Here is a 24,150-nt window from a genome sequence, read left to right on the forward strand (position 1 = left end):
TAAGCAGTCATGAAAACAAATGAAACAAATCTTACTTTGGCTGCAGTAAGTAGTGTTGTATCCTTCTGGCTAGCAGCACTTCTATCCATGTGCTCTTGTCTGAGAGAGACAGCTACTGCTGGTAACAAAATCCTTTTCTACCTTTCTGGCTCTCAGGTGTCAGCTTACTTCCTGACTACCTAAGTTAACCCCTATGAGTGCTGGATGAAGCACTCAGACATATGTCTCCCAGGCGTAACTGATAGGAGTTGACTTCACTCTGTCACATACCTCCCCTGTTTGTGTGTGGCTAGTGTCCCACATGGCTGAAGCCTGACCCTCCACTCCTTCCCTTGACATAAAATCAGCATTTCCATGGTCCTTTCCAGGTCTATGCAGAATATCAAACGAGAAGGGTTGGAGGGCAATATACCACCTGGTCAACCTTGGATTTGTGTCCTTCATGGTGTTTAACCACTTCAAGGGCGCATAGTCAGTGACCAGGGTGAAGTGTACTCCGGCGACATAATGTCTCAAGGCCTCAATTGCCCATTTTACAGCGAGGCACTCCTTCTCAATAACGGAATACCTCACTTCCCTTGGGAACAGCTTCTGGCTGATGAACAGTATGGGGTGTTCAACACCATCAAATTGCTGAGACAGCACTGCTCCTAGTCCTACCTCTGAGGCATCCGTCTGGATGATGAAGGGCTCTTTAAAATCTGGGCTCCGAAGAGCGGGGCCCTCTGACAGGCACTTTTTTAGCATGTCAAAGGCGTCTTGGCACTCCCAAGACCATTTAACTTGGGTTGGGGCACTCTTTTTTGGCAGATCTGTTAGGGGTGCAGAAATTTCTGAAAAATTGGGGATAAACCGCCGGTAATACCCTGCTAACCCCAAAAGGGAGCGGACCTGTGTCTTTGTCTGTGGGGTGGGGACTTCCTTAATGGCGGCCACCTTGCTAACTAGTGGCCTTACTATCCCTCCCCCAACGGCATAGCCCAAGAACTTTGTAGTGGATTTACCCAGGGCACATTTTTTTGGATTTGCAGTGAGCCCTGCTTCTCTTAAGGACGTTAGGACTGCCCTTAACCTTTTTATATGAGACTGCCAGTGTCTGCTATAGATGACAATGTCATCCAAGTAGGCCGCGGCATATGCCCTATGGGGTCGTAGTATCTTGTCCATTAACCTTTGGAACGTGGCTGGAGCCCCATGTAATCCAAATGGCATAGTGACGAATTGGTATAAACCGAGAGGGGTGGCGAAGGCAGTTTTGCATTTGGATTCTTCCGCTAGAGGTATCTGCCAATATCCTTTCGTGAGATCTAGGGTGGAGATATACTCTGCTTTACCAAGCAAATCAAGCAATTCATCCACCCTAGGCATTGGATATGCATCAAATCTGGATACAGCATTTACCTTTCGCAGATCTACGCAAAACCTCACCTTCCCATCTGGTTTAGGGACCAACACGATAGCGCTACACCATTCACTGTGGGACTCCTCGATCACGCCCAATTCTAACATGTCTATTATCTCCCTCTCTACCAGGTCTTTTCGGCCCTCTGGCAATCTATAGGGACGGGACCGTACTTTTACGCCAGGTTCTGTCTCAATCCTATGGGACACTTAATCAGTCTGCCCTGGCAGCTCAGAAAAAACATCTGAGAACTGGTCACATACATCAAGTAGGTCTGACCTTTGTTCCGTTGTTAACTGCTCTCCCATGGGAACCTGATGGTCAGTGTACGTACTACCCTTTGGAAGCTTTGGACCCAAATCCGTCTCTCCTTCCCGAGGGTGAATGAACAGCGATCTCATTGTTTTCCAGGGTTTCAGGAGGTTCACGTGGTAGATTTGTTTACCCTTCCTGGACCCTGGTTGAGAGATCTCATAGTTCACCTCCCCGGTGCGGCGGAGAACTTGGAAAGGACCCTGCCACTTCGCAAGGAGTTTACTCTCTGATGTCGGTAGTAGTAGCATCACTTGGTCCCCAGGTTGGAAGACCCTCAAGCGAGCATTTTGGTTGTACTGCCTCTCTTGACGTTCTTGAGCAGATTTGAGGTTTTCCTTTGCAAACCAACCTATCATGTCTAGGCAGTTTCTAAGGTCTATGACATACTGAAGGGTATTCTTGGAGGGGGAGGGCTCCTCCTCCCAGGATTCCTTCAGTAGGTCGAGAATACCCCGAGGTTGGCGTCCATATAGGAGCTCAAACTGGGAGAAGCCTGTGGATGATTGGGGAACTTCTCGTACCGCAAACAACAGGAAAGGGAGAAGTTCATCCCAAGTTCGCTTTTCAGTGTCCACAAACTTCCTAAGCATAGATTTTAAAGTACGGTTAAACCTCTCTACCAATCCTTCAGTCTGAGGATGGTAGACCGAGGTCCGGACGGATTTTACCTCCAATAACTTCAGGACATCCTGCATTAACTTTGCCATGAAATTTGTTCCCTGGTCAGTTAACATTACTTGGGGAAGTCCTACCCTAGAAAACAGTTCTAACAGCCTGTGAGCAACCTGTTTAGCAGTGGCTGATCTCAGAGGGAAGGCCTCAGGATATCTGGTGGCATAATCAACAACAACGAGTATAAATTTATGTCCCTTCGCAGAGGGTTCTAAAGGTCCGACCAGATCTACCCCAATTCTCTCGAATGGGATGGCTACCAAGGGCAGAGGAACCAAGGGAGCCGGCTTCTGTCCTTTTTGGCTAGTTAACTGGCATTCAGGACATGTCTCACATAGTTTCATGATGTCACCATGTATGCCTAGCCAGTAAAACTGGGACGAGATGCGGTCCGTGGTCTTATCTCTGCCCAAATGACCACCCCATGGGAGAGTATGGGCTAGGGTGAACACTGTTTTAATCAACTCTTTAGGGACTAGCATCTGTCGAATGACCTCCCCTGTTTGTGTAACCTTATTCACACGATATAGTATGTCATTCAACAGTTCAAAATGTGGATACACTTTTACACCTTGTTCATCTAGTATCTTGTTGTTGACCTGTACCACCTTCTCATATTGTCTAGCCAGAGCTGGGTCCTCCCTCTGCCTCTGACGGAAGTCAGGAAGATCCTGGGCTGGCAACACTCCCGTATCTATCTGTTCCCCATCCTGGTCATCCCCGGCCATGACCGGCAGTCCTTTGGGCTGACTAATGTTACCAAAAGTCCCAGCCTTTCTTAACCAGTCCTCTTTTTCCGCACATCTCTGTTTACGTGTCTTTGGGACATGGTGTCTACGGGGGAAAATCTCTGGGGAAAAAGGGAACAAGTCTCCGGGCTCTCCGGTACCAGAAAAGAAGGCTCCGTATGAGTAGGGGCCAACAATGTTTCGAGGTAGGGCCAGTCTCGGCCAAGTAGAACAGGAGCAGGTAGCCAGGGAGCAACTCCCACTAGTAGGCTAGCCTCTTGATCCTGGATACGCAGTGTAACGTTCACCGTCGGGTATCTCTTTGTATCCCCATGGATACACTCGATATTCCAAGGAGAGTCATAAGATAGTCTATTGCTTGGAATTAGGCCCTCTAGGATCAGGGTTTTTCCAGAGCCCGAGTCCAGCATGGCGTTTACTTTTGTCCCCTCCAGAGATGCTAGGACTAACCACGGATTGTGGTCCCTTTGGAGACAAGCTGTGGCAGTGGTTCTGCCATATGAACAGTCCATCTCCTCATCTCCTGAGTCTGCAAACTCGGTCGTCCGCGGAAGCTCTCAGCGGGGCTCGGTGTTTGGACCTATCCGCTGTTGGATGGGGTCCTCCCTTCTAGTTGGTGGGGTTATCCTCTCCACCGGGTGGGTGACAGGAGTCCAGGTTCTTGGGGAATACTGTGGGTGGCGGCCTCCCTTGAGTGATCCAGTGGCCTCGGACCCAGGATGGACGTCTCTGCGGGAGTTTGTACCAGGAACCCTCTGAGATGGGAAAGGGTCTTCCGATCGGGTTGACTGGATCTCCCGAGCTGGCGGGTTGTAGACCCCTCGATTGTCTACTCTCCTGCCTCTAGCATCACTGGAAGCAACTGGTGTTTGCACCGGCCGTTCCCAGCTATCCTGTTGGGTGTCGTCGCCCAGGAAGTTTTCCACCAAGCGGACCGCTGAATCCAGGGAAAATGCAGCATGTCTTTTTACCCAGGAGCGGGAGGAGGGGGGCAGTATCTGTAGGAACTGCTCGAGCACAAACTGTTCAAGGATCTCTGCCTTGTCATGTTTTTCCGGTTGTATCCACCTGGTACATAAGTCTACTAAGCGGTGGGCTACGACCCGGGGTCTGTCTCTGTTTGTATATTTGACTGTCTGGAACCGCTGTCGGTAGGTCTCTGGAGTGAGGCCTAGGCGATCCAGAATAGCAGCCTTTAGTTGCTGATAGTCCATGGCCTCGTCTGCTGGAAGAGCCTGGTAGGCTGCCTGAGCTTCCCCTATGAGGAGTGGAGCCAGAGTCGTTACCCAGCGATCAACTGTCCAGCCGTGGGCCGTGGCTACCCTTTCAAAAGTGAGGAGAAATGCCTCTGGGTCTTCATTTGGCTTCATCTTAGGCAGCATCACCGGTGGGTTATTTGGAATCCCTGGTCTGCCTGGGGTTGGGCCTTCGACCAGCAGTTGGAGTAGCTTTTCCTCTCGCCGGGCCTGTTGCTCATCTCGCTGGGCTTGTCGCTCAGCTTGCTGGGCCTGTCGCTCATCTTGCTGGGCCTGTCGCTCAGCTTGTTTCTCTGCTAGCTGGAGCTGTTGCTCAAGGAACTGAGAAAAAAAATTCTCCATTTTTTTTTTTTGTGTAGCCCTTCAGATACAGGGGCCGTCCGACATCCCATTTCTGCCACCACTTGTGGCAGGACGGCCTGTAGCCGAGGTCAGGGAACAGTCCACACGTGTAGTTTCAGGATACTGATAAATGTTCAATGGCTTTATTTCTCCACAGTAACATAACATGCGGGTACACTGTCCCTTTAACAAATTAAATTCTGCTCCATGATGGGAGAAAAACTGACTAACACAGCAGACCTATCTAGCAGGCTGGCTGGCTAAACCATAACCAAACCTTCAGAGTCTTTTAAGCAGTCATGAAAACAAATGAAACAAATCTTACTTTGGCTGCAGTAAGTAGTGTTGTATCCTTCTGGCTTGCAGCACATCTATCCATGTGCTCTTGTCTGAGAGAGACAGCTACTGCTGGTATAAAGATCATTTTCTACCTTTCTGGCTCTCAGGTGTCAGCTTACTTCCTGACTACCTACGTTAACCCCTATGAGTGCTGGATGAAGCACTCAGACATAAGTCTCCCAGGCGTAACTGATAGGAGTTGACTTCACTCTGTCACAAACACATTAACACAAATAATATTAAATAGAATAAACAGATAATAGCATTTTCAAAGATTAACATCAAAGCTATCACCACACAGCCTCCTAACAGAATCTGGCATAAGATACACTAAGATCTCCCCATCAACAATATACTATCATATTTCCTTGAGGTCGAAATTATCTGTGTCCCATCGCAATCAGTCTGAAGAGACCCAAAGAGGTATGCTCAAACGTCTGTATGATTGAATCCCTATCTTGTTGCGACATAGTACTGTATCAATAAACTTTTCCCATTTTTAAAATAAAATCTTGATTCTTAGTAATTTTTTCGTTTCTGTTTCTAATTTTTCCATCGTCATCAATTTATTCAGATAATCATTTCCATTATCTAAAGTAAAGGGTTCAGGCTTTATCCATTTCACCATCATGGTTTTCCTTGCTGCAAGCAAGACAATCTCTGCTAGCCTTCGGACATTATTCCTTACATTGACCTCTTTCTAACTATCCATATTTCCAAACAGCAAGGCTGAGGGCTCTTTTATTGTAGTTACCCCAATAACTTATTGTATATATTGCAGAACTTTATCCCAAAAATCAGAAATAACCAGACAATCCCACAAACAGTGTTTTAAACATGCTCTTTCCTGGGAGCACTTGGGGCACGTATTTTTAGATTTCTCTATCCCATTATAATTGATATCAACAGCATAATAGGCCTATGCATTATCTTATATTGCACATCTCTCCACACCACAGAAATTATATTTTTCCTAACCCGAGTAAACCCTTTGAGTAACAGATCAACTCCTTAAATTCCTGGGAAATCTTATTCCCATCTAGCGAACATTTTTTTTAGATCCTTTCCATAGTCCCTATCCAATCATATAAATCTGAGAATATTTGGTACTATTAGCATCCTTAAAAAAATAAATCAAAAACATCTATTCCCAATAGCTCTGATTTATAGCTTTCTATTGTATTTATTATATGTCTTTATTTATATAGCGCCATTTATGTACATAGCTCTTCACAGTAGTGATACAGATGGTAATCATATAAATAACAAATAATATATAATATAAATACCAGGTCATGAGAAAAAGTGCTTCAGACATAGAAGTAACATTAAGGAAGAGGAGTCCCAGCTCCGAGGAGCTTACAATCTAATTGGTAGGTAGGGAGAACGTAGGAGGGAATTCTGGTAAGTGCATCTGCAGGGGGCCAAACTTTATGTATCATGTGTCCAGTATTATCCCCAGTGGTATTCATATGCCTCTTTAAGCAAGTGGGTCTTAAAGGTGGATAGAGAGGGTGCAAGTCGGGTATTGAGGTGAAGGGCATTCCAGAGGTGCGGGGCAGTCAGTGAGAAAGGTTTAAGGTGGGAGAGGGCTTTATATACAAAGGGGGTAGAAAAAAGACATCCTTGAGAAGAACGCAAGAGTCGGGATGGTGCATAGCAAGAAATTAGGGCTGAGATGTAAGGAGGGGCGGAAGAGTGTAAAGCTTTAAAAGTGAGAAGGAGAATTGAGTGTTTGATACGGGATTTGATAGGAAGCCAGGAGAGGGATTTCTGGACGGGAGACACGGAGACAGATTTATGAAAGAGTACAGCGATTCAGGCAGCAGTGTTTAGGATAGATTGTAGTGCAGACAGGTGAGAGGTAGGAAGGCCGGACAGCAGGAGGTTACAGTAATCAAGACGGGAGAGAAGGAAAGCCTGAGTCAGAGTTTTAGCAGTAGAGCAACAGAGGAACGGGCATATCTTTGTGATATTGCAGAGGAAAAAGCAACAAATTTTAGATATGTTTTGAATGTGAGAGGAGAATGTGAAAGAGGAGTCGAGGGTGACCCCTAAGCAGCGTGCTTTGTCTACTGGGTCAATGATGGTACTTCCAACAGAATGTGGAAGGAGGTAGTGGGGCCAGGTTTAGGAGGAAGTATGAGGAGCTCTGTTTTTGCCATGTTATGTTTAAGGCGGCGGAGGGCTATCCAGGATGATATCGCAGAGAGACATTCAGAAACTTTGGTTTGTACAGCAGGTGTAAGGTCGGGGGTTGAAAAGTAAATTTGTCTGTTGTCAGCATAGAGGTGATATTTAAACCCAAGGGATGTGATTAGGTCACCTAGAGTGACTGTGTACATAGATAAGAGAAGAGGTCCCAGGACAGAGCTCTGGGGTACCCCCACAGAGAGATCAATAGAAGAGGAGGAGGTGTTAGCAGAAGAGACACTGAAAGTACGATGGGAGATGTAAGAGGAGATCCAGGATAGAGCTTTGTTACGAATACCAAGAGTAAGGAGAATGTTGAGAAGAGGGTGGTCCAAGGTGTCAAATGTTGCAGAGAGGTCGAGTAATATGAGCAGAGTGTAATGACCTTTGTCTTTGACAGCATGGAGGTCATTAGTTTTTTTAGTGAGGGCTGTTTCAGTGGAGTGAGCAGTGGGGAAGCCAGATTGTAGAGGGTCTAGGAGACAATAGGTGTTGAGAAAATGGAGCAAGCGAGAGAATACAAGACATTCAAGGAGTTTAATGGCAAAAGGCAAGAGGGTGACAGGTCGATAGTTAGAAAGACAGGTAGGGTCAAGCTTGCTGTTTTTGAGTAATGGTATAACTGTTGCATGCTTGAAGGAGGATGGAAAGGTACCAGAGTAGAGGGAGGAGTTAAAAATGTGTGTGAGAGTAGGGATTATAGTAGGACCAAGAGGTTTTAGGAGATGGGAGGGAATGGGGTCAAGAGAGCAAGTGGTAGAGGGAGAAGAGGAGATCAACAGTGACACATTCTCCTCTGAGACAGTGGAAAAAGAGTCAAGGAAGGCAGGAGGAGAGTTAGGAATCAGTGTAGGATGGGAGGAGGAAACAGAGGGGATGTTCTGACATATGAATTCCATCTTTTCCTTAAAATAGTCAGCAAAGTCCAGAGGTGAGATGGAAGAAGAAGAGGCAGCTGAGGGTGGTTTGAGTAGAGCGTTAAAGACAGAGAAGAGTCGGTGTGGGTTAGACTTGTGAGTGTTAATTAGTGAAGAAAAGTAGGTTTGTTTAGCTTGAGAGAGGGCAGAGTTGAAACAGGATAGCATACATTTGTAGTGAAGGAAGTCTGCGAGAGTGTGAGATTTCCTCCAGAGGCGTTCAGAGGAAAGAGTGGAGGAACGCAGTATGTGCATGTGGAAATTTAGCCAGAGTCTGGGGTTAGAAGGGCGAGGACAGCAGAGAGAAAGCAGAGCATGTAGATCAAGAGAGGAGGATAAGGCAGTGTTGTAGCTCCTGACCAGGATGTCAGGGTCTGTAGCAAAGCTGGGAGAGGAGAGGGAGGAGCGTAAAGTGGACTCAAAGGCTGGTAGGTTAATAGAGCACAGGTTTCTGCAGAACCGAGGGGTAGATGGAGGTGGAGAAGGGGAGACGCGAGATAGAGAGAATGATATGATGTGATGGTCAGAGAGAGGAAAAGGGAAATGGAGAAATCAGAGAGAGAAAAGTTTTTAGTGAAAACCAGGTTGAGGTAGTGGTGATCCTTGTGGGTGCTGGCTGCAGTCCTCTGTTGAAGGTCAAAAGAAGAGGTTAGAGAGAGAGAAAGCAGGAAGCCCAAGGGTGAGAGGGGTCATCAATGTGGCAATTGAAGTTCCCAAGTAGAAGAACAGGGGAGTCTGAGGACAGAAAGAAAGAGAGCTAGGATTCAATGTATTGTATTGTATTGTATGTCTTTATTTATATAGCGTCAAAAGTGTACTCAGCGCTTCACAAAGAATAAAGTACAGGGAATTTTAAAAATACAATAAGTGCAGCAAAATCAGACAATGGGAAAGGAAATCCCTCCCCCGAAGAGCTTACAATCTAAGAGGTTTGAGGGGAAACTTACAGAGACAGCAAGTGAGGGAAATTGTAATATCTCTTGACTCCATGACCCTTATATTGTCTCGAGCACATTGCAAAGCCAACCGGTAAGTGAAACTCCCACCTCCCTCTGCCGCACAGAAGGAATGTGAAGGGGTAGTGAAGTGGGATAGATGTTAGCTCCCTGAAAGCATTCAACTAGACACTGATATTACGTTTTCTTTAGAAATAAAGCATAATTGCAAGTTTATAAACAAAACGAATGGAACACAACAAACTGTTCTAAGCATTACCTGTATCCATTTAATTATAAACTTGCAGTAAAGTCAGTAATTTATAACTCAAATATTTTATATCCTTGTTCTCTTTTATTATTTAATACAAAATTACACTCCTGTGATAAAAAGGAGTTAATAGCATAGCAACATATTGGATTTCTATGGTAAAAAAAAGTACTACAAAATATCATTTATTCCTGTTTTGCCAAAATCCCATTTTGCCATTTTCTCAAAATCCATGCCAGGTCTACCAACATAACAAACTGTTTCACAAGCAATAATATCATACATTATAATTCTAATATTGTAAATATTTAATATTTATACCAACATTGCACAATACCTCCCTTAAAGGGCACCGAAGGGAAATATTATGTCCACTTGCTTTTGTCCAACACATGTAATATTTGAATTCTTTCCACTATAAATTAGCACATATTCTTTCACTCTCTATTTGGATTTATTATTGTTATCACTATTGGTCTATAAGATTAATTGTTTCAAATATAACAAATACCTCAGTAGTTAGGTTATGATAAAAATAATCTTGTAATATCACATTTTAATTTTTCTTGTCTATATCTTTGAGGATCTGGGATACACACTAAGCAGATATCAGTAGATATCTTCTAAATGTCTCTACATTATGTAAAACACATATAAAGGCCTATTCTAGTAGCTTCTATACATTTGCTGCCATCTCGAAGGCTTTGGCACAACCCCATCAGACAGTTTGACATTTGTGTTATCACGGTATTCACAAAGAATCAGAAACAATTACCACAAGTAAAAAACCATGAGGTAGTGTATGAAATTCTCAATAACGTAAAGACAGCAGTGAGGTTATCTCAACCTTTTTCTCAGTTCTCCCCCAAGCGATCTGGCCGCGGTCTGTAAGAGCGGCACTGAGAGAGCTGCATCTCCCTGCATAGCTCTTACAGGCGATCACAGTGTATTTAAATTTTAATAACAGAGTATAGTAGCATGGGGTCTCCGTAGCAGAACCGCATTAATTTTAGCCTCAGGGACAACCTACTTCCCAAGCTGCAGGCTCCAGTATGGGGTGCCGGTATCCCCTGTGCTTTTAAATGTCCCGGTCACGTGACGTGAGAGATTTAAACAAAGCAGAACGATACCAGCACCCCATACCGGGGCCTGTAACTCAGGAATCAGGGTGTCTCCACACCTGAAATGAATGTGGTTCTGCTCTGGAGACCCCCTGCTACAATAATGTATTATTAAAATTAATTTGAAAAATGCTTCATTGCCTTAGCAGCTAGCCGCGGCCCCAGGGTGGGTGGTTAGGGCTGCTGGGAAGGTTGTGGGAGGAATTAACCCCTTCACTACCAGAGCAGTGGGAACCCACCCGAGAGGCATATCCATTCACCCTGGGGCAACTACCCCCTTCACCCAATCCTGCTACCCCCAAGAAACATTAAACTACCACAACCATACTATCCCAACTCTCTAACCCCAACCCCCCCCTCCCTAACACATAAAGTACAATAATGAACAAAATAACTATTATCCAGCTCTGGACAATAACTCATTTGCCAATTAAAAATAATACATTATCCAGCCAGCATGAAGTAAATTAAAGTTGCACTTACCCATGCCAGGATGAAGGCCATCCTCATCACCATCCTCTATGTCCTTGTCCTCCATAAGTTACAACATTCAATAAACAAAATGGCCACTAACCCCTTAATCACCTTAGCAGTTGGTAACTTCTTTAGTAATTAAGGGGTTAACCACCCTCTCCGGGTAACTACACCCAACCCCCCACTCACGCTACTCCTTGATTGGCACCGTGGTAAACCATGGCCATTGTTTGCCACTATAGCAATTAATGTACAATCTACAAATAAAAATCCAATCACCAAATAAAATACATTACATTTCATTCAAAATAAAAAAAATGCCAATAAAACAATTGATTGGCACAGTGGTACACAATGCCTATATAATATGGGCATAGTTTGCCACTATGGCGGTCAATGGCCAACCAAAAAAAAAAAAACAAGCACCAAAAATGCAATACATAACAATTAAATAAAAACAAGCATTTGCCAACAAATACATTGCTTGTCATTGTGTTTGTCTATAGCCCGAAAAGGGCATAGATAAACACATTGGCTGTCAATGGGCAAGCTAAAAAAATCCACAATTTAATAACATGCAATCAATGTTTTTCTTACCTTTGCTGTCTTCACTTCCATTCTACGTGAGCACCAACTCTTGACCCTTGATGCAATGCTCCTCAACAGCTGATGTGAAAAAGTCTGTGATCATATCTTGATTGAAGAGCCATTTTCCCGATAAGAACTTAATTATTTTCTTCTTTCTTTCTTTTCTTCAGTCTTTTCTTATTTGAATACCCTAAATCCCCATGGAATAAATGTCGAATGTGAATTAAAACACTTTCTCATGGATTAATATTTAATACCTTTTTGGAGGTTCGAGACGGGATCCTTATACATCTCTCATTGTCTGTCTTGGTACATAGATTTTTTTGTATGTTAAAATACGCAAATATCTACAACATAATTTTTTTCCTGTGTTTTTATAGTTTACACGTTGTTATATTTCTTTATATTTCATATATGCTTTTCATGATTCTATATATTATTATAAGTTTTTATGATATACAATTGACTTTCTTCCTTTACATATTTTATTTTTATTTTGTCCTTATTCCCTTTCCTTTTCCTCCCCTCTTCTCCCCATTTTATCCCCTCCCCTCCTCCTTCTCTCCCTCCCTCCTTCTTTCCTTTTTCCCTTCTTTTCCTTTTTTATAAATATTTTTATTCTCTTTCCCTTTTCTCCTGTTACTTCATTATATTAGCTCATGATATATATATCAGAACAGGTGGCACTCCAAGCAAATAAGACAATGGACAAGGTGCATGCTTCATAGAGTAAGTATATGTAACAGCTGCTATTACCAAAGTGACAGCAAAGAAACATCACTCAAATTTCATCAAAGCAAAAAGTTTATTGACAAAACACATCAGCACAAAGATAACCAATGTTTCGGTCCCTCTAAGGACCTTCCTCAGGGTGGTGCTGAGGGGTACTGATATCCAGAAGACCTATATACCCATAAACACCCTGTGTCACTAATTGGGGATCCACTAATTAACCAGCCAGAGGAGTCCACAGCGTCATTCTCCAGCGCTGACCGGTGGCTGCCATCTTCGATTTTCAGAGCAAGTGAAGATACAGCAAGGGCAGCCCTCCGTGTGAGTCTGCAATGCATCGGCGCCCTCTGGTGGCCAAGCAGTGTTTCTGACAACAACCATGTAGCTAGGCAACGTTATTTAAGTATGACTGCGCATGCATGGGGTTCCGTTTCATCAAAGAAAAGATTCACCTGCCAGTGCAAAGAGATAAGTCTGACGTCAGTGCGTGGACTCCCTGTGGAAATAAAAAAATATATGTAAGGACAAGTGAGGAAACACATAGTGAAATGACACACGAGGATAATTAAAAGCAATGTTAGTCAGAAATGTGGGAGGCTGTATGACACAACCAACGATGCCTTCAAAATAGCAGTATATGTTGAATTACCATAATTAAGCCAAAATGTGTATAAATACACTATGCCTGGAAAAATTACTGCAGCAAAAAGTAAGTGAATGTCCCGTCAGAGCACCACAAGTAAGGAGGGCAGACAGTCTTCGATTTTTCAAAAAAGCAGTTGCAAGACATACGTCGAAGCTTGCATTCCTGTCCTCACTCTCCTCTGATTACCTAATTTCCTGCATGACCCTGCTCTGGCTGATTCTGTTGGGTGACTTGGCAGCGATTCCTATTTCCTTTCCCCTGTCTCCACGCTTCCACGTCATCAGTAACGGCAACGGCGAAGGCACTGGCAACCTTGCTGTTCTCATCTGAGCTCCTATGAACTCAGCTCACGCTTCACACAGGACATTCTACGTGGGAGGCTAAGTATTGCCTTATTAGACTGTCTGCCCTCCTTACTTGTGGTGCTCTGACGGGACATTCACTTACTTGTTACTGCAGTCATTTTTCATCTTCCAACAGTCATTGTGCCCATTGACATACAGTCATATTTATTTATTTTCTGTGCTCATATCATTGTAGCCAGTCTGTGTGCTCTGCTTCCCTCCTATATGGGTTTATTTGCTGTTCACTCCCACTGACTATGGGAGCAGAGTGTCTTGTGTGCACATTACTCTTGTAGCAGGACCCTTGGTATTGGTTTGTGCCTCAGCCAGGTCTGGGATTTAGTATTCTTAACTTAGTGTAACGCCTGTATGCCCGCAGACCTGGCCAGTCCTCAGTACTGAGGTGGGTAAGGGTATAACACACACCCACAGCAGTGAGGGCGGGCATGGAAGTGTGGTAATAGCGTTGCCGGGCCTGGAGAGTAAGGGTTAATGTAATACTTGCTGAGTCCGGGGTGCCAGATGTCGGAGGGTAATGTCCAAGTGCCAGAGTTCAGGGATTGGAGAGAGCAGCATAGTGGTGTCTGAAAGCCAGGGTTCAAGGGCAGGAGAGAGCAGCGTAGTCAAGTCAAAAGCAGAGTTCAAGTTCAAGCCAAAGGAATCCAAACATTGGCAGGGACAGACAAGGGAGCTAGGCATAGACACTGCACACACAGGAGCTACAGGAAAGCTATGCAGAGAAAGGACTGGGAGGACAGAGTGGGGTTATATGGGAAGGAGGGCCAATAGGGATGCAGGGAGGAGCAGAGGTTTGAGTGGGTACTTGCAGGGATAGGTTAGTGAGAGCAGGGGAGGAAACAGGGAGGTAATCAAGAGTTATAGCCTGCAACCAACGGGGGGCGGAGCCAGAGCGTGGGGCGGCAAGTAACTAGAGCGGGTGCGCACGCCCTCTGTAACCCTGCTATGCGCGCGCACAGCGCATGCACCAGAGCATGGGGGAAGACCAGCGGAGGAGGTGCACGGGAGAGGAGACAGAGGGTAAGGAGGAACGGAGGAACCAGGTAGGGAATGGACAGGGATGACAGAGGCACACCGAGGAGCGCGTGACCCACGAAAGGGAACCCACGATCGTGAATGCGCGCGCTGGGTGAGGGGACCACGCGCATGCGCAGAGTGTTAGCCTGGGCGTGCGGACCATGCCGTGGATGAACGGCTGAGGGAGGAAGGTAGAGATTGGGGACGTAAGGGAGTGGTGGGACTAGGCACTGTGGAACCTGGGGTGACGGGGACACGCTGGGAACTGCGAGTCCCCCGATCCATTACACTTAGTAGCTCTTTTGCCTTTCTGACCGGCCGGTCAACAGAAGGGAGGCCCATTGTGTGCCTCACCTTTCTGAGGTTATGTGTCATTTGACCCACATTATATATTTTTTCTGGCTTATGTTGAGGTTTTTCTCTTGTTTTGGGTTGCATGTGGTTGTTTTCCACACTTTTGAGGTATACTGTATGAGAGTGTTTTATTATGTCTGCATGTTTTGTGATGTGTCTTTAAATACATTTTGTTACATTTTTTTGTATACCAGAGTGCTCTTTGTTGGATACTTTCACTCTTTATATATATACACACACACAAGAAAAAGAAAAGCACCCAGGGATTACGTGGAAGTCAACATACATCTGGGTCACATGTGATGTGGCCTCGCTGTATACTGATGTAGCGGCCGTTATTCAAACACTTCACGCGTCATGTACATCGGAATCCCGATTTTAAACCGCGGGATGAATTCCAGCCTTCCCGCACTAAGATACGAGAACGGCGAGAGCAGAATAACGAATTTTAGTGTTCTGGCTTTTAAAAACATGAAATTGACACAGTAGCACAGTAGCACAGTACTGTACACATTAAAATACATTCTTTTTATTGCAAATAAAGAAACAGAATCCATGAAATTCAAACAAAACATCCGCGATAAGTGCGGGTGCCTGGGGCGTTTCATGCTGCATGGGGAAGAGCAGAGAACTCAAAATCGGTGCCGAGATGTGTTCGAATAACGGTCGTTACATCAGTAGCTGTTTAAATAACAGGTATTAGCAGCTATAGCCCAATTTTTGGAAAATAGTACAATACTTAGGGATACACAAAGAATTCATATTAAATGCCATCAAATTTATATTGGAACACAACTATTTTCTTTTTGAAATGAATATTATTTACAGATCTGTGGAACGGCCATGGCAGATTTGCCCCCTGCTACGCCAACCTATACATGGGATTGTGGAAGGATTCCCATGTGTGGGGAATGCAATGCTGGGGGCGGGTCTGTGTTCTATGGCCGTTTCATAGATGACCTTTTGATTATTTGGGATGAACTAATAAACATTTGTTCATTTGATAATTACAACATGGACTTACGATTCACTTTTGAGACTAATAAATATAATATTCATTTTCTTGATTTGACACTTATGGTAAATGAGGAAAACAAAATTGTCACTAAAACTTTCTTTAAAAAGGTTTCTGCTAATACTTACCTACATAATACTAGCAACCATTATCGGAAATGGTTGGAGAATGTCCCCAGGGGCCAGTTTCTCAGAGTCAGGAGGAACTGTTCTCTTGACTCTGACTACCTGGCCAAAGGGGACATTCTAGTGAATAAATTTGTAGCTAAAGGATACAACAAGGAAATTATTAAGGAGACTTTTAAACAGGTGGGTCATTTAGAAAGGCAAACTCTTTTGGATAAATCCAAAATTAATGTATTAGAAAACATAAGGAAAGAAAAGACAAATATCGCTAAAGACCAGCATAATAATTCTATATCACCTCTCTTTATTACACAATTTAATTGTGCCTCTTTTGGAATAAAAACCATACTCAACAAACACTGGAAAGTTATGTTGAATGATCCGATATTAGGCAAAAAATTGCTTCTAAAATTCCAGTAGTATTCCAGAAAGCTAGAAATATTAAATCAATATTGGCTCCTAGCAGATTGAAGACTTTGAATAGTTACAAATAAAATGGGAAAAAAGATGGCAATTTGACATGTGGACGAACCAGATGTCTCACTTGTAAACATTTAAAAACTACTGATAATGTTAGTTCTCATTCAAATGGATCTAAACATCAAGTGAAGGGACACATTAACTGTCTATCTACATTCATAGTATATATGATCACATGTCCCTGTGGGGTTCACTACATTGGAACAACTGCACGAACTTTAAGTACTCGATTTCTTGAGCATCGTCGTAATATCATACATGGTCTACAGACACATAGGGCCTCATTCTGTAAGTGTCGATAAGGCACTTATCGACCACTTATCGGCCAAAATGCCTACTCGTATTCAGCAAGCCTCGATAAGTGGCCGATAACGGCCTGTATTGCCGCAAAATTTATAACCAAAATAAAATCGCCGATTGAGCGGCGATCAGCCACTTATTGCAGCCCTAAAAAGGCGATCTTCTCCCCAATCCAATACGCCTCAAAACTATGGCAGATTGGTGGGGAGATGCGTCGATGAGCTGCGATAAGTGGGGACTTAGAAAAAATCAGGCCCTTTTCCTGCCTCGGATTGATGCTGGGGGTCTCCGGAGCTGATAGCCATTAATACCAGCACCAGAGCCCACCCCCCCCGGCATGCATCGGTTGCAGGAAAAATGCATTTACTGCAACTTCATTACCTTAGCGGCTAACCACTAAGGCAATGAAGGGGTTAAACACCCGTGCCAGTCTTACTGTGGCTAGCGAGGGTGGGTGAAGGGGGAATTTGGCCCTTAGTGGCTGTTAAGGCCTTGCGGGGGGGTGCGGGGGGACTTAACCCCTACATTACCTTAGCGGTTAATACCGCTAAGGTAATAAAGGGGTTAACACAACCGCTACCCACCCACAAGGTCTAGACACCCATCCTTAGGGCTAATACCCCCTTCACCCACCCGGGAGGCCTAAGCACCCACCCCGGTCTGACTATACCCACCCTGTACCCATTGAGTAGTATAGTGGTATATCATACCCATATAATAATAATATGGGCATGATAAGCCTCTATAGCACTCAATGGGCACCCTAAGTACAATACATTAATGCACCAGACACACAATAATAAAACATAACTCCAAAAAAACATACTTCACTAAATAAAAACAGTAGCCAGCTAATCCAATGAATACAACCAATAACAACATCAACAATGAATTAATTAAACCATTAACCAATCAAAACAATTAATTCCTAAAATAACTCGGAATTATTTCAAACAGTAACCAATCAAACCAATTAATTACTAAACCAACTCAAAATTAATAGTCACATTTACCAATCAAACCAATTAATTTCTACAACATTAATGAATTAATTGAAACATTAAACTACACAGAAATAAATTTAAACAATATCTGAAATAACCATTAAATGCATTAGCTAACATAATACAACATTAAGTAAAAACGAACAAGAATCGCAAACATTTGATTTCCATCAACCTGGAAAAAAACTAACAATGACATCCACATAATAAACTGTAATTAAAAAAAAACAACAGCAATACCAAGCCAGAAATGCCCCCCAAATATTGTCAAAATAATGTATTAATATGTACCCTAAAGTGGTACAGATTCATATATTATCAGTCAATGAGCCTCCCCCAAAAAATCAAAAACACATCCAATGAAAAACCTGTTAAAAAAGAAATTTACAAACATTCAATATATTACTTACCATTAGAAGCGCTGGCCCTCCGACTCCCGGGGAAACAGAAAGCTCACGTACCTTTAAGGCCTCCAACAGCATTCAATGCCATCTGCCATGAAGATCCGATCAGGTACCCAAATCTTCTTTTTTCTTTCTTTAATCACCTTCTTCTATCTTTATCTGTCACCATTTCTTGATCTTCTTTATCTTCTATCTTCATCTGTCAATCCAAAAAGCCCCATGGTAGATCTCAACCGATGTTGTCTCGTCGACTTCTTGGGCTCAAATGAGGCGTCACGGCCTTAAATAGGGCTTGTGATGTCACATTTAGCCTCAAAATGGTTAACAGCCACCTTATTGGCTGTTAGAAACATGTGCTGACTTAAAAAAATTTTTTTTAAATGACATCACTTAAAGGGAATGATGTCAGCCAATCAGAATGGCTGTGCTTCATTTGCGTCACGTCACGAAGCCGGCGTCACATGGTATTTCAGCCAATCAGATCGTGGGAACCAATTCCACACTCTGATTGGCTGAAATACCATGTGACGCCGGCCATCTTGGATTTAGTGACGTCATCTTAAATTCAAAAGAAGCACAGCCATTCTGATTTGCTGGCATCATTCGCTTTAAGTATATTAAAAAACATAATTTGTGGGCAACATTTTCGCTGTGAGTGGTGGCTCTCTCAGAGCCGCTCTCTCTGCAGCAGAAATGTATCGCCGGGTTAGGCCTTTTCAGAGACTCCATGCTATCGCTGGCAGAAAATAGCTCGTTTTGGGAATTTTGTTATGAACGTTAATGAAGGCTTGCTGAATACAGTGATAGCAACGCCCCAAAAAACGGCGATTTAAATGCCCATGCGATAATTTTTATCAACCTTTACTGCATGAGGCCCATATTCTATCTTGACACTATAGTACTAAACACAATAAAGATCCTTCCTATTTGGTAGTGATGGGTAATGAAGAAATAAATTCTATGCTGTTAAGTGGAGATAGACATAAATCTTTTCATTTAAGAGAAACCTATTGGATTTATGTGCTAAATACACTTAGGGGGCTATGCACTAAGCTCCGAGCTATTGCGCTGGCCTGAAAAAAAATAACACGTCCGCTAAAAAGTGAAGCTGGAGGCGCGATTCACTAAGGAGATCAACCCATTTTGTATCGTCCGTGCTCAAAACAGCCACAGCGTGCATGTTGGTTTTTTTTCCCACTGCTATTATGCTTAAACTTCATGTACGATAGCTGATAGAAAAAAAAAGCCACCTGTAACATTTGCATGGAGATTCTGCATCTCCATGCATGGCTGTTACATGCGATCGTGCATTAACAATATACATTTGAATAATAGTGTACATGAGCAGGGGGTCTCCGGACCAGACCCGCATTGGTTTCAGGTCCGGGGACCCCCTACTTCATGAGATACAGGCCCCGTTATGGGGTGCCGGTATCCCCTGCACTTTTAAAGCTTCCGCGTCACCGGGATATTTACATTCTGCAGGGGATACCGGCACCCCATAACGGTGCCTGTATCTCCTGAAGTAGGGGGTCCCCGAGGCTGAAACCAATACAGTTCAGCTCAGGAGACCCCCTGCTCATCCTCACTAGTGTCAAAACACACTCAACAAGTAACAATAATTCATTACCATAATGGATAGCCGCTATGGTAATGAAGCTGCATTAATGTAAATTTTAATAATAGTGTGCGGGAGCAGGGGGTCCCCTGAACTGAACCGCATTGATTTCTGCCTCAGAGACCCCCTGCTTCCCGAGTTACAGGCCCCGGTATGGGGCATCGGTGACAGTGTCGTCGCCATCTTTATAGCGTCCAAGACGTGACGTGGAACCAACCCTGTATGTAAAAAAATAAACCTGTCCTATACATTTAAAGAAAGAAATAACCCCCCCCCCCCAAACACATACAGTAATGTGCAAAATAACTATTATCCAGATATGGATAATAAATTATTTGCCCATTAGGAAACACATAAAACAGCATAAATAAAGTAAAACAATAGAGTTCTACTTACCCCCTGGCAACGAGATGGGCATCCTGTCATCAAACGGCTTCCATTGGCAAACCAATACATTGCAAATATTTTCAATTTTCAGTTAACCCCTTAATCACCTTAGCGGATAATAACCACGACAGTAAATAAGGGGTTAACACCAATATACAAATAAATGGTTAAGGATTACAAAACACATGCAGAAATTAAAACATGAAATAACAATCTGAAAAACAGCTCATTGCATCTAAAAATTAAATCAGCTCATAGAGAAATACATTCTATCTCATCTCACACAAGCACCTAGACAAATAAATATGCTGTAACCCAAATTTCCAAAAAACAATTGCATTTTAGTGTCTACATGATGCAATTAATCTGTGCATTATGTAACACCATGCAAAATCAATGTTCCAAATAAAATAAACTATGAACGACAACATACAATGCCATCAACAAAATCAAATACAAGTTAAGCAAGTAAAGATAAATAAATTGACCATCAACAAATTAATCAATTAAAAAAATAAATTACAATACAATCCCAATCAATTATACAATTCACTATTAAATTCCTAAATCCAAACCATTGATAAAAAAAGTCTACTTCAAAGTAACCACCATCATACTAAATCTAACAACCAAAAATAAGCCGATATTACTAAGCAAGCCCCATGTACAAACCAGCCTGTATCTTACACAAACCCCCCCTCCAACCCTCTCTCAGTAGTTACTGTATAGAAATTCGTTTTTGCCCCCCCAAAATTTTGTTTTAAAAAAAACTTTTGAAATACTGTATTTTCAGAGCTGCAGCCCCCTCTCTCCCCGATCTCCCCCATCTCGCAATGCCATAACGAAGAGAAAGACAAGAGCTACTGTACTGTATTTTTGTACTGTATTATGCATCTAAAAATAAAATCTATTTTTTAAACCGACCCCCTCTTGCAGACCTGAAATTCTTATGAACAGTTCAACAAACAAATCATTGCACTTCACATTAATTTGGGAAAAAAATATATATAAAAACAAAAAATATTTTATAAAAATTATTATATTTTTATTGGTTAATCAATCATTTCTATTAATAATGCAATAAAATTCTTTAGAAAAATCCTATTTTCCTGCATTAAGGATTATCCAACATGTCTTCTGCCCAGCTCATGATAATCACGCAACAGTACATTTACGTGAATGGCTCTGTTGGAGGGCTCTGTTGTTGTGTTGTTGATAAGCTTTGAACTTCAAGTTGACTTGTTTTGTTTTTGAAATACTGTATTTTCAGAGCTGCAGCCACCTCTCTCCCCAATCTCCCCTCATCTCACAATGCCATAACGAAGAGAAAGACAAGACCTACTGTATTGTATTTTTGTACTGTATTATGCATTAAAAAATAAAATTTATTTTTTAAACCGACCCCCTCTTGCAGACCTGAAGTTCTTATGAACAGTTCAACAAACAAAGCATTGCACTTCACATTAGTTTTGGAAACAATATATAGAAAAATAAAAAATGTTTTATAAAAATGAATATATTTTTATTGTTTAATCAATCATTTCTGTTAATAATGCAATAAAATGCCATAGAAAATTCCTATTTTCCTGCATTAAGGATTATCCAACATGTCTTCTGCCCAGCTCATGATAATCACGCAACAGTATATTTACGGGAATGGCTTTGTTGGAGGGCTTTGTTGTTGTGTTGTTGATAAGCTTTGAACTTCAAGTTGACTTGTTTTGTTACAGTACAATTCCAGTTTTAGAAGGGCTTGCTTAGCTAGGCCTATATCTCACACAACATGTTAATCTTATTACTATGGGGGGGGGAGTGTTCTGTTGAAGAAAAGGCACGATAGAAGGGCTTAGCTTATCGCACATGCGCATGCGTGGCATGGTGCATGGTTTGTCAGAGGTGTTGATAAGAAGTTGAAATCATTGAGCCTTGTGTGTGTGTGTGCGGGGGGGGGGGAGTGGGTGCGAGCTGTGCGAGCTGTATGAAGTTCAAAGCTGTACTGTAGTTCAAAGACATATTCTCAACAGTTCATCATAATGTTTTGATCCCCACAGCCCCAAATACAAATCACAGTACTACAGTATGCCACCCACCTCAGAAAGAACGTACATGACTAGTCTGGAATTAAAAAGCAACAGTACTGTTTGAATCTCATAATATCCATAATTGCTATGCAAGCCCATGGCGATAACCCCCAAAATATATATTTGTAAAACTTGAATTAAAAAATAAAATGTTTTTATTTGACCGACCCCCTATTGCAGACCTGAAATTCTTATTAACAGTTCAACAAAGCTTTGCACTTCACATACTGTAATGTAATGCAAGGGCATTTCTCTTACCTGTTATTAAAATAAAAGTCAAAATGAGACATACAGCACAGTACAGTACAGCACAGTAAGTATTGTACACGCATGCGCATACCAGTAAAAGAAAAACAGTAGTACTGTTGCAAAAGTTGAAAGCATTGAATAATAAATAATTCATACTGTATAGAATAAAAGATATACATTTTGATTTTTGGTGTTTATAAGAAAAGTTGTGATGATGACAGTACTGTACAATGTAAAAAAAAAGATTTGAATATTAAAAAAGCAGCATACTGTACAGTATAAGGTTTCCTATAAAGCTCACAATTGTTCTATCAATAAAAATGGCACTGTCACTAAATGTTTGCCTACTTGGCAAACAATGCGCAAGCAACTTTAAAAAAAATCGATATTGGAGGTCCATCCAAATCCCTTCTTTTGTCTTTTTCCGCTTGATGTCAAAGTTTCTTTTCTGGGGAAAAACAAACAAATATGCTATTATTGCCGATAATGCACATGCGTCAAGTCGCGTCATTGGGAATTAAAGCAGCCGTTCAAGCAATAGCCTATATCTGTGTCTGTAGGATGAGAACAAACTTCTGATTGGCTCTGACTCTTCAGCCCCACCCTCTCCCTACATTTTTAAGCTGCAGCAGCGTCACATACTTCGACAGCCAATCAAATCATTCTTCAAAGTGCACTCAACAGAGAAAAATCCCCTCAACTCACATACAGTATTGTATTGATGCACTGTAAAGTACGTACAGTATTGTTTAAAAAATAATTTTGTTTTGACACATGGCAGCTTGAACTGGAGCTCTAAACTTACAGTAATACTGTCATGTACAGTACAGTATAGTGTTATACAGTGTAGTACATTACTGTACTGTATATTTACCTTCATTATAAATTTTGCCAAACGGGAGGTGATAACTCACTGTGACTCCTCAAGTCTGCATTATAGTTGACAGGTGACAGCTGACCTGGTACACTTGTAGTTGACAGCTGATGAAGCTATACATTTTGGTACTGGTAAATGCAAACTTGCTGGTACCTGTATGCGAAATCATGCTCAGGCTGGAAATTTTCCAGGTATTCAGGTGGGGACAGGTACAAAGGATTGCCGTTCACCAGTTTATCACTGACAGTCAGACTGGCAGGTGCTGGTGCTGTTTCCGGCACATTGCTGGATTGGGATTAACAATTCTTATATGGGTTAAAACCGACCTTTCTTCTTTTGAAATTGCCATGATCAAACATACTGTGAAATTGTGGCATGACACCCCAATACTAACAAATCTCTCCGGCAGGAGGGGCAATGCGAAAAAAACACTGATCGTTACTTAAGGTTATTCTTATCGCACTCTTCCACCCATGAACGTCTGGTGAAAACTTGTAAAAATCATAGTTCGAAATTAAATATTCATATATTTCAGATACAGTCGCCATTTTATCTGCTGCAGCATTTATTGCCGAATATATTAAAAATGCATAACTACAGTCAGGTTTTTTATAAGCCTGTGGTGTAGCCATAATGTCCACTCAGCAACTCCCCCAACCCTTCTTGTCCCCCCCCCCACTTCCCCATTGTGGTTTTCCCTGTCTTTTCCCCTTCCCTGCATCGTTACCCCACATTGTCTGCATATAGAGGGTCATTTTTGTACTTGTGTGATTTTCACTTGCATTATTTCAACTTACAGTATACTGTATATCTTGTGCTTCTATTATTAATTTTTTTTTTCATTTTTAACATACTCCCACGTTTTGTTGTATTCCATCAGTCAGTGAGTGCTGGAACACATTTTTATATTTTTGTTATTATTTTG

This window comes from Ascaphus truei, chromosome 4 (assembly GCF_040206685.1).
Source record: "Ascaphus truei isolate aAscTru1 chromosome 4, aAscTru1.hap1, whole genome shotgun sequence".
NCBI lineage: Eukaryota > Metazoa > Chordata > Amphibia > Anura > Ascaphidae > Ascaphus > Ascaphus truei.